We start from the raw sequence: 12,290 nt of genomic DNA on the forward strand, positions 1-12,290 counted from the left end.
TTTAGATGTTGATGAACCTTTATTTTATTCATTTATTTTTATGCGGTGCTGAGAATCGAACCCAGTGCCTCACCCATGCTAGGCCAGCCTCTGCCACTGAGCCCCAGCCCCAGCCTCTGTAATACATTCTTTAAAGTAAACCTGAAAACTCAGGTAAGTGGGGTGGGGGGTAGGGAAGAGCATTCCTTTTCAATCATCCACATCACTAAATGATTTCTTTCCAGACTTTTTGCCTGAGTTTGTTTTACTTAGTTAAGATCTTACCACGGTTTAAATTTTTATTCTGCTTTTCTCAATGAATGTGCATAAGCCCTGGCCCCTGTTATTTCAAGGGTTATAAACGTTACTTAAAAATAACATAAGCTCAGGACTGGGGATATAGCTTAGTTGGTAGAGTGCTTCCCCCGCATGCACAAGACCCTGGGTTCAATCCCCAGCACCACAAAAAAAAAAAAAAAAAAAAAAAAAAAGCAGATTCATATGATACTTGGCCATTGCACAGAGGGTAGAAAATGCAAAAATAAGCACAACTCCAACTATGATTGATATTAACATAATGGTGGGCATCTTTCAGCATTTTGTGTGTGTTTTCAGTACTGAAGATTGAACCCAAGGGCAGTCTATTACTGAGTTACATCCCAGCCCATTTTATTTTATTTTAGTTTTTGGTACCAGGGATTGAACTCAAAGGCACTCCATCACTGAGCCACATCCCCAGCCCTATTCTGTATTTTATTAGGGACAGGGTCTCACTGAGTTGCTGAGCACCTCACTGTTGCTGAGGCTGGCTTTGAACTGACCTCCTGCCTCAGCCTCCCGAGCCCACAGGGATTACAGGCCTGCATGCCACTGCACCTGGCCCTTTTTATTTTTTGAGACAGGGTATCCTTGTGCCTCAGCCTCCTGAGTCACTGGGATTACAGGTATGTGCCACCAGTTTTAATCTTTGCCACTTTGATTGGAAACCAATCATGGTTTATTAATGTTTCAAATCGCAATCTGGGTGTGGTGGGCACACCTGTAATACCAGGGAGTTGGGAGGCTGAGACAGGAGGATTCCAAAGTTCAAGGCCAGCCTGATAGACTGACACTGCCCACAAAAGAGAAAATAAAAACCTCTGGGGATGTGGTTCTGTGATAACAGTGAAGTTCAACCCCAATACTGATTTTTTTTTTTTAAATCACATTTCTTTGAAGAGAAAATTGAAAAGTCCTTTATTTTCCTTTCATGTATGTTAGTTATTTGCATTTCAACTGATATGAATAACATTTTTATCCCTTTGGCTCAGGTTTTTTGTGGGGTGGAGATTACGCTTTTCATATTTGTTATTAAGAGCTGGTGCCTTGGCACACTCGTGTAATCCCAGCAGTTTGGGAGGCTGAGACAGGAGGATCACAAGTTCAAAGCCAGCCTCAGCAATGGCAAAGGACTAACCAACTCAGTGAGACCCTGTCTCTAAATAAAATACAAACTAGGGCTGGGATATGGCTCAGTGGCCAAGTGCCCCTGAGTTCAATCCCCTGTACCTCCCCCGCCCCAAGGGAAAAAAAAAAAGATTAAGAGAGCCAGGTGGGCACATACCTGTGATCCCAGCAGCTCTGAGGGCTGAGACAGGAGGGAGGATCATCAAAAGTTCAAAGCTAGCCTCAGCAACTTACGGAGGCCCTAAGTGTAGTAAAGAATAAAACATAAAAAAGGCTGGGGATGTGGCTCAGTGGTTTAGTACCCCTGGGTTCAATCGCTGGTACATCCCAAAAAAATTTTAAACAAGTTTTCCCTCAGTATTTTATGTCTATAGCTATTAAACCACATGTTTTGCAAATATTTTTAAAAGGATCTTTATCATATAAATATACTATTCCCCCAGCTATTTATTTATTTATTTAGGTGGTGCTGGGGATGGAATCCAGCGCCTCTCAAATGCTAGGCAAGTGTTGTACCACTAAACTACACCCCCAGTCCTGCCCCCAGCTTTATAAAGGTGTAACTGACAAATAAAAATTGTATATATGGGGCTGGAGTTGCAGCTCAGTGGTAGAGCGCTTGCCTGGCTTGCATGAGGCCCTGGGTTCCATGCTCAGAACCACATAGAAGTAAATAAATAAAATAAAAAGACCCATTGGCAACTAAAAAATATTTTTTTAATTGTATATATGCATTGTATACAGTGTTTTTATATATATGAATGTATGTGTATGTGTATATATATTAAAATGAATGTATCAAACTAATTAATATACCCATATCGTTACATTATTTTTCTTTTAATTTTTAGTTGTAGATGGACACAATACCTTTATTTAACTTATTTGTTTGTATGTGATGCTGAGGATCGACAGGCAAGCACTCCACCACTGATGAACAACCCCAGCCCTTTACATTATTTTTGTGTGTGTGGAAGGAACATTAAAGATCTACTCTCAGCTGGGTGCAGTGGCTCAGGAGGCTGAGCCAGGAGGATCAAGAGTTCAAAACCAGCCTCAGCAACTCAGCAAGGCCCTAAGCAACTTAGCAAGACTCTGTCTCCAAATCTCCAAAAAAAATGTATTTTAAGAAAGGGGAGGTGGCTCAGTGATTGAGAGCCCCTGGGTTCAATCCCCATTACCAAACAAACAAACAAAAAAAGCCAGCCTCAGCAATTTAGAGAGGCCCTAAGCAACTTAGCAAGATCTTTTCTCAAGATTTAAAGGGATCTGGGGATTTGGCTCAGTGGTCAAGTGCTGGTAAGTGCTCCAGGTTCAAAACCAGTACCGATGGGGGGGGAAAAATCCACTCTTCCAGCAGTTTTCCAGTATACAACATATTATTATTATTATAGTCACTGTACTAAGATAGACCTCCAGAGCTTTTTCTTTTTCTTTCAGTTTTTTATTTTTTTAAATATTTATTTATGCATTAAAATTCTTAATACACCATTATATCATAATTTATCATGTCTCTGATTATATAGAAGGTGTATTGACACCAAATTCACATCTTCATACATGTATTTTGTGTAGTGATGAGGGTCTCCAGAACTTTTTCATCCTGACTGAAATTGTGCGCACTTTGGCCAACATCTCCCAGTGCCTGCTCCCCAGCACACTTTTTAAAATTTATTTATTTTGGAAGTGGGTTCTTGCTACATCGCCTAAGCTGACCTCAAACTCCTGGGCTCAAGCAGTCCTTCTGCCTCAGCCTCCTAAGTAGTTGGCACAACAGGCTCACACCATAGTGTCCAACAAACTTTTTTATTTTTTTTTTTTTAGGTACTGGGGATTGCACCCAGGACACTCTACCACTGAGCCACATCCCCAGACCCCTCTCTCTCTCTCTCTCTCTCTCTCTTTTTTTTTTTTTTTTTTAATATTTTTTTAGTTGTCGATGGACCTTCATTTTGTTTACTTGTATGCAATGCTGAGAATTGAACCCAGTGCCTCACCCGTGCTAGGCATGCACACTACCACTGAGCCACAACCCAGCCCTCTATTTTTTATTTTAAGACAGAATCTTGCTAAATGCTGAGGCTGGCCTCGAACTTTCAATCCTCCTGCCTAAGCCTCTTGAGTAGCTGGAATTATAGGCACAACCATGACCAGTCTAACAGACTTTTTTTTTTTTTTTTTCCCTTCTTCTTTTTTGTGGTGCTGAAGATTGAACCCAGGGCCAAGGTATCACATATGTTAGGCAACAACTATCACAGAGCTACATTCCCAACCCTTTAACCCTTTTTACTAATTTTGAGACAGGGTCTTGTAAAGTTGCCCAGGCTGGCCTTGAACTTGTTATCCTAATCCTTGGCCTCCCGAGTTGCTGGACCACAGGACTGTACTCATTCCCAACTCCCAACATACTTTTTAGTGGCTGATCCCCTCTGGGCATTCAGATTAATTCTCAGGCTTTGTTGCTATAAATTATGCTATAATAATGCTTTTCCCCTTCCTTCCTTCTTTCTCTTTTTTTTTAATTTTATTTATTTATATGCAGCACTGAGAATCCAACCCAGTGCCTCACACCTGCTAGGCCAGTGCTCCACCACTGAGCCACCACCCCAGCCCTCTTCTTTCTTTCTGTAGCGCTGGAGATTGAACCAAGGCTTCTTCTTCTTCTTCTTCTTTTTTTTTTTTTTTTTTAAAGAAAGAGTGAGAGAGAGAGAGAATCTTTTTAATATTTATTTTTTTAGTTTTTGGCGGACACAACATCTTTGTTTGTATGTGGTGCTGAGGATCAAACCCGGGCCGCACTCATGCCAGGCGAGCGTGCTACCGCTTGAGCCACATCCCCAGCCCTGAACCAAGGCTTCTTGAATGGCAAGCAAACACTGTGCCATTGTGCTACATGCCGGCCTAACTAGGGGATGCTGTTAATATATCAGGTAATGTTTTAGGATGGAATCCTGACGATTTCCTTGCTGACTGGTCTTTCAGTTCATGATCACATGCCCTTGGAACCCCTGTCCCTGGTCTAGTTGTCCTCGTGCCCCAGAGGACCATTCCATGCCTCCCCCTCTCCTGAACTCTCAGGTGCTGGCCTGCTTCCTGCTTGACACCACAGCCTGCTCTTGCTAAGCTCCCCAGTGCCCGGCACATCGCTAACCCAGCAGTGACCACTTCTCAGTCCTCAACTTACTTGACCTTTTTTGTCACAGGTGACTCATGCTCATCAGCCGACATTGATGATTCTTCCTCTTCTCCTTGGGCTCTACAAGATATACATACTTGAGCCCAAAGATGCTTCCTTTAGGCTCACAGTGGGTTTTTATTTTTTTATTATTATTTGTCTGTTGTTTTTGTTTTGTTTTGTTTGGGTGGTGGGATTGGATACAGGGTTGCTCTACCACTGAGTCACACCCCCCTCTTTTATTATTTATTTATTTACTTATTATTAATATAGTTTTTCTTAGTTGCAGGTGGATACAATGCCTTTATTTTATTTCATTTTATTTTTTAATTTTATTTATTTATTTTTTTGGTACCAGGGACTGAACTCAGGGGCACTCAACCACTGAGCCACATCCCCAGCCCTATTTTGTGTTTTATTGAGAGACAGGGTCTCACAGAGTTGCTTAGCACCTCGCTTTTGCTGAGGCTGGCTTTGAACTTGCAATCCTCCTGTCTCAGCCTCCAGAGTAGCTGGGATTACAGGCGTGCGCCCCACCATGCCTGGCTCCAAGGATTTATCTAAATCTCTAGAATATGTGTGGAATCCAGTCCATTCTTGTCATTGTCCCCTCCCCCTGCCCTCTAGCCTGGGTGGTGGCCTTAATCTCCAGGCTGTTCACCTGCCCTTGCTCTGTACATTTCATTCTCCACACAGCAGCCCAGGGACCCTTTAACTGCTTGGTTACTCCTCTGCTCAACATCCTCAGAGTCTCCCCAAAGCACTCAACGTGAACAAAGCCAGAGTTCTCACAATGGCAGGGAAACCTGGCATGAAAACCCTCCCACCGTTGCCACCTCATCTTCCTTCTCCGCCCACTCAAGCCACAGTGACTGCTTAGGTAAGTCTAGAGTGTATCCTGCTCATGTCTGCCCCAGTGCGTTTACATCAAAGATTCTCTCTGCCTGAGTGGGACGGGAAAGTCTGCATGCCTGGTCCCCTTGATTTCTGCAAGTCTCTTTGCCACCCGGTAAAGCCTCCCCTAATTAAATTTTATAAAATAACAACATGCTCCACACTGGGAATATGAGCACATCAGAACTACTCTGATTTATTTTCCTCTAGGTTATTTAATACCATCGGACACATTCTACTTGTATATTTTTTCATTTTCTGTTTCCCATCCAAAATACACATGCCTGAGGACAGGGACTTTTTTTTTATTTATGCCGAATCCCCAGTATCTAGTCCAGTGCCTAACTACATAGTAGGGTCTTTATAAGTATTTAAAGGAAATGCACAGAACCAAGTGCCTGTAACCCCAGTGACCCAGTAGGCTGAGGCAGGAGGATTGCAAGTTCAAGGCCAGCTTCGGCAACTTAGCGAGGCCCTATGCAACTTAGGGAGACCCTTTCTCAAAATTTAAAAAAATTAAAAAGGGCTGGAGATGTGGTTAAGTGATTAAGCAATCCTGGGTTTAATCCCTGGTTCCAAAAAATAAAGAAGAAAGAAAGAAAATGCATAGTCAAGCCTAGTGGCTCATGACTATAATTCCAACAATTTAGGAGGCTGAGGCAGGAGGATCCCAAGTTGGAGGACAAACTGAACAACTGAAAATTTAAAAAAAAAAAAAATGTTTTTTAAAGGCCTGTAGCTCAGGGGTAGAGCCCTAACCTCTGGGTTTGGTATCCAGAACTGTGCCCATACACACACACACAGTTGGAGAGGGTGAGACAAATTAGGATCCTTCATCTTTCAGTCTCTGCAGAACCTCAGTGTCCCTGATCCTGTCCCCAGAGGGAAGTTGGTAAGGCCACTGGCAGGGGACGATGCTTCCTCTTCCCGCCCCTCCAGGTTGGCTCTGAGGGGCTGGCCTCCCCTTTTCCCTCGGCCCTTCCGCTTCTTGGGCTGATTCTCGGTGCCTAGTACCAGTCAGTGCCAGTTGGCAGCTCTTACCGGAGACTGAGGTGGCACGAACACGGGAGAGGGGGAGAGAGTGGGCAGGGGCCCAAAGGGAACAGAGACCCAGAAGTAAGAGGTTGTCATCGGAACTGGGTGGCCGGCTGAGAGTTTCAGGGGACGAGGGACAGCCTAGGCGGGGGATCCTCGGGGTTTCCAGGGGAAGTGGGTAGGTGCCAGGCCCCCCCTCTGGACCCCGGAAAGTCCAGTCCTCTTCCCCACCACCTACTTTCCTCTCCAGTCACCCCTTAAGCCGCCCCTGGCTAATTCTTCTTGGTCTCTTTAAGAGCTGCCTGGGAACTGGGACACCAGAGGGGGCTGGCAGGCATCCCCCTCCCCTCCCCTGCCTGCCTGGCTCCGCCCCCTGCCCCCGAAGAGATTCGGCTGGAAGACTCGGACTCCTGGGTTAGGGTCTGCACTCCTGGGCTGGGGGTAAGGCCGGAAGGTGGCGGGGGAGGGGAGCGTGTTCTCTGGGGTGGGCTGCAGGGATGGGACCAGATTCCTGGGCGATGGACCTGCTGCATCTAGGTGCTGACTTCAGTGGGTAACGGTAGGGGGTGGCCCTCTGGTCTCGGCTGGGGGGAAGGGCAGTTGCGGAGAACTTGAGGGGCAAATCCTAAAGGGCAGGAGCCCGGGGCCTAATCAGTCTCACTCTCCTGTTTCATTATCCCCACGACCATCATTTGCTCAACTGCACCGGCCATTTCCTGCCCCTCCCACAGTCAAAGACACAGGGGAACACCTGGTCTTCCCAAAGGTGGGGAAACCAAGGCTAGGAAACCAGAGGAAGTCAGCTGTGTCCAGCGGCGGGAGAAACGGAGACAGAAAGAAAGCTCACTCCACCCCAGAGATCCGGGAGCAGCAGACCTGGCATCCAGGTCACCCGGCAGGTTCCCCATGGCAGCCACCAGCCAGGACCAAATCCCTGCTCTCTCAGCAGGGCCATCAAGTTCTTTTCTGGAAGTTTGGACTTCCATAGGTCAAGGCCAGGAGAGACCCCCTGAAGTCCAGCTGGGTAACCCAGAGAGAAGCGGAGCCAGGAGAAACCTGGAGACTCCCCTGGGACATTTCAGAAAGGTAGCCCCTTCCAATTCTGCCTCAGAGGCTGGACCCCCATTTCCCAGAAAGAGAAGATGACGGACACAGGGACCCAATGACTTCCAATGAGGGTGTGGGGCTTTCTGCCGTTCCCCCTTCCTCTTTCTGTTACAGTTTTCTTGAATTCCTTCCATCTTGATCCCAATCATTTTCCCCCTGTTACCGCGTGTCCCTGTCCTGAGTGAGGATTCTGAAGAAGTCGGCACTTTCTGAGGCCCCCAGGCCTGGGTGCTGAATGGCGGAGAGGATGGAGTGCCCGGAAGGAAGCGTGGGCGGATGTGATAGTGACTCTGCTCAGAGGTCACTTCCACTTTCAGCACATGCCATGTCCTCCTTGCCCCACCCCAGGAGGAAAGCTCACCCACCACGCAACCTAGACCTAAGAGGGAACCAGAGCTGGTCTGTGAAGCCAGGGCAGCTGCAACATGCTCACTTCCTATTTCCTAAAAATACTAGTAAGTCTGGAGAGAGCCAGGCTGGTCCCAGGTGGCAGGAAAGCCATCAGCCACCATTTGCATACATGAGTCAGAGAGGGCAGGTGCCCTGCCGGGGCTCACACAGCAAGTTAGAGGCAACCAGGTCCAGGATTCAGGGCAGAGGTGCCTTTTTCTCAGTCCTCCTGCATGCTGAGAGAGACCAGTCTAAAAGGGACTTTTTTCTCAACTCCTCACTTATCAGGGAAGAAGTTGAGGCCCGGCAGGGACAGATGGGGACTCTGGTAATAGGGTTGCTTAGGACCAGCACTGAGAGGGACACAAAGACCCACCTAACCCTCCACCTACTGCTTAGATAAGGAGGGATTCCCAGGGAGCAGAAACCCAGGGAAACTGGCCATCAAGGGGAATGGACTCCAGCTGATGCCGGGAACCCAGCTGGGGAACATCTGCATAGTGGTGCCTGCCTGAAGGTGGCCAAGGGGCTGAGCAGGGATGGGGGCTGACGTCCCCTCTCCTTGCCTCGCCCCCACATGGAGCCCCTCCTCCTCCACACATGTGGATCCAGGAACCACAGAAGGTGGGGCACAGTGGGATCAGGAGGAGGAGGAAGAATATGGGGAGATTCTAGTCCCTCCCACTTAGAGATGCGGTCGCCATGGTGACTAAGGACCAGTGAGGCGGGATGGGGTTGGGGATGGGGGTGGGGGTGTGGCAGGGACGAGGCGCCGGGAGTCGGAACGCCAGGCATTCCAGGGGGAGGGAAGCGGCATTCCCCAGCTCCAGGTAAGGGAGCCAGAGAGCTGAGCGACAGTCCTCAGGAGGAGGCGGGCCATTGTCTGGGGCTGGCGCTGCCCCGAGGAGGGGGCAGACGAGGGGTCGGGCCATTGTGTGCGGTGCCGTGCGCAGTCTTCCAGCACTAGTCAGACTGAGCAAGGGACCCAGGAGGCTCTGGGTAAGGGGTTAGGAGGCACTGGCTGTGTGGGCGGCAGGAGGCTGGGGTGGGAAGAGGCGGGGGGATGCCGGGGGAACCCCCTGGTGCCCACATACAGTAGGCACTCAACGCACATAAGTTGATTTGACTGGCTGGTGATCATAAAAAGAAGGCAGGCCAGGGGAAGTGCTGTGGGTCTGAGGAAGGGGAGCCAGGAAGCAGAGGTTCCCCAAGTCTGCGCTCTGTTGAGGGCTGCCCCTGAGGCTGTGGGGGGGGGGAGGACCAGGAGGATCTGAACCTACCAGGTCATCGGTGAGACCTGGAGTGGCTTTGGTCCTGACTCCAGGAGCCCTCCCCTCAGTGAGGCGCCCCTGCTCTGCAGGGAGACCTTGGGGTTGGTTGAAGTTCCCAGGTAGCAGGGGCAGGGTGGGAAGCAATCCCTCCATCTCCCCTCCCGCCTCCGCCTGCACATCTGGGTCTCTACTCTGGGCCATGAAGCCTGGCAGGAAAGGGCTATTGTCGCCTGTGGTCTAAGGCTGTGGAGGAGGAGTCTGGGGAGGAGTTGGACCCTGGCAGGGGTGGTGGGGGGTTGAGCTCAGCATTGTCATGCTGGGGGTCCCCAGGTGGGGCTCTAGGCCTTGTGAAGCAATAAGGGGGAAGCCCTAGAATGGGGCTATGGATATGGTATAGCCCTTACAGCCTGTGCCCTGAGCACCTAACCCACTGCCACCCCACCTGACCTGCTGCCCCAGAGTGCTTCCCCTCTCCGGCCTCAGTTTCCTCATTTGTACAGGGAGGGCGGAGGTGGGGACCTGCTGGCTCTGAGCTTCCTGTGGGCAGGACCTGCTGCATGATTTGTGCAGCGAAATGAAAATGTGCCCTGTTCAAAAATTACTAAGACTTTCAAAACAGCACTGGGCCAGGCGTGGGCACCGTCTGAGCACAGGGACGGTATGACTGTACTGGTCATGCATCCCTGACGCTGGCCTTGGCCGTGGGCTCTGCCGGCTGCAACCTGTGAGACTTTGACTTCAGAGGCTCCGTTGGGAGGGGTGCGCTGCTGGGGACAGAGTGCCCCTCCTTCCCATTGGGCTCTCTGCCAGAACTAGACCTGAAGGCCTTTGTGAAGGCAGGGGTGATGGTGGGGAGGCAAGGAGGTGGGATGGCCTCTCTTTAGGTAGGTTTTTGTTCTCTCTGAATCAGGAATCACCCCGGAGATACTGTTTTTTAGCTGAGGTAGAGCTTGCTATCTCCCACCCCCCCACACTTACCTTCTCCTTCCAAGGGGCTCTGAACTGAGTTTCCTTGGGGGGGGGGGGATGAGGGGGGAGGGGACTGAGGGAGCAGGGCTCCAGGGAGGCTGTAAAGCTAAGGAATTAGCTTCTGAATGAAGTAGAGCTGAATTTAACTTGGCTTCTAGTTGGGTCACCTCCTCCATCCTCACTTTTCGTCTCTAAAATGGGATTGTGTTAGATTATTGGTAATGTTTGCCTAGCATGCAGGAGCCCATGGGTTTGATCTCCAGAACTGCAAAATAAATGCATAAAACAAATTTAAAAAAATAAATAAATAAAATGGGATTGTGACCAGGCATGGGGGTGCTCATCTGTAACCTAACAACTCTGGAAGCCGAGGCAGGAAGATTGCAAGTTCAAGGCCAGCCTGGGCAACTTAGTGAGACCCTGCCTCAAAAAAAAAAAAAAAAAAAAAAAAAAAAAGTGCTGGATGTATAGCTCAGTAGTGAAGCAGCCCTGAATTCAGTCCCCAGTACTGCAAGAATAAAGAAGTAAAATACAATGGGATTGTGGTGGCAGTGACCTGCTGAAATTGCTGGCAGGACCCAGAAGTCAACAGTACAACTCTCCAAGTTGGATGGAGGGGCTGGGGAGAGGAGGTCTGGTTTGAAGGGGGATCCTGGGTCTTGCAAGGAGGAAGTAGTACAGGGTATTGAGTCCTCCATGGCTAGAGAGGCGGGAATAGAGCACCGGACGGGGAGGAGTGTGGCTGGGAGGAGTGTGGCACTGGAACTCCCCGCCTCTGGTTCCCCATCAGATCTCCTCCCGGTGACCCAGATAAGCTAATCTGCTCAAATGGAGAAGGCCTTGGGGCAGGTTGGCTTCCCAAATCTGAGCTTGGGGGGGGGGGGTCAAGGAGCCTTTGCAAATGGGGTCAGGAGCATGGAAGTTTCCTTTGATTTTGAGAGCCTGGCAGAGATCTGGCAATCAGCCTCCAAGAGACTTCGCAGGAGTCTTATGCAAGTCTGCCAGAAAGGATGGTCAGGAGGGGTCTGTGTGAAACCAAGCCCTGGGGAACTGAGAGATGATGGGAGCAGGAAGAGAAGAAAAATGGCCAAGTGGGGTCTGACAGGGAATTTTAAGAAGTAGTGGGCTGTATCCCCGTCAACTGGCGCTGTGGCAAGAGGGATGGGAGTTAAACTACAGGAAGGACTTCCTGGTAGTGAGGAATGTGCACTTAAGATGGAGGTGGGTTATTTATTGGAGTTGGACTGGCCGTGGGACATCTGTGCTCTTTAACCTGTAGTCAGCTGACCTGGTTGAGTGGGCAGGAGCCTCCTCATTTTATAGGCCACAGTGCCTCATTAACCCTGCATTATGAGGTCCCCCTGGAGTCTTTGCGGAGGAATGAACAGCCACCATTAGGGGCTGGGTGCCTCAGAAGCGTATTTCATTAAACATGAGCTCAGACGGGAAATTTCCTGGGCTTCCCACTGGGCCAATGCTTCCCGAGAATGATGGCGATTACATTACAGGAGGGACGTCCTCAGCAAAGTCGTGAATAAGAGCCTCATACAATGGTTTTCATCTTTTAAAGATCGTGGGCTTGCTGGGCATTGGTGGTACACGCCTGTCATCCCAGCAACTCAGGAGGCTGAGGCAGGAGGATCATGAGTTCAAAGCCAGGCTCAGCAATTTAGTGAGGCCTAAGCAACTGAGCGAGACCCTGTCTCTAAAGAAAATATTTTAAAAGGGATGGGGATATGGCTTAATTAGTGGTTAAGCATCCCTGGGTTCAATACCGGTACCGCCCCCCGCCCCCCAAAAAAAAAATGGACTGGGGATGTAGCTCCGTGGAAGAGTGCTCCTGTGTTCAATCAGGAATAAATAAATAAATAGAATAAAAAATAGTGGCTCAACCAAAAGTGGGAGTTTGAAGGTCAGACTGCTATAGGGACTTCCCAGTGTGTAGGTGTGGTAAGGCCCCCACCGTATGGGTAAGTGAAAAGAGGAATATGAAAGACCATGATACCAGGTCTGCTATCTGGGAA

The sequence above is a fragment of the Callospermophilus lateralis genome, chromosome 7 (genome assembly GCF_048772815.1).
Source record: "Callospermophilus lateralis isolate mCalLat2 chromosome 7, mCalLat2.hap1, whole genome shotgun sequence".
NCBI classification, from domain to species: domain Eukaryota; kingdom Metazoa; phylum Chordata; class Mammalia; order Rodentia; family Sciuridae; genus Callospermophilus; species Callospermophilus lateralis.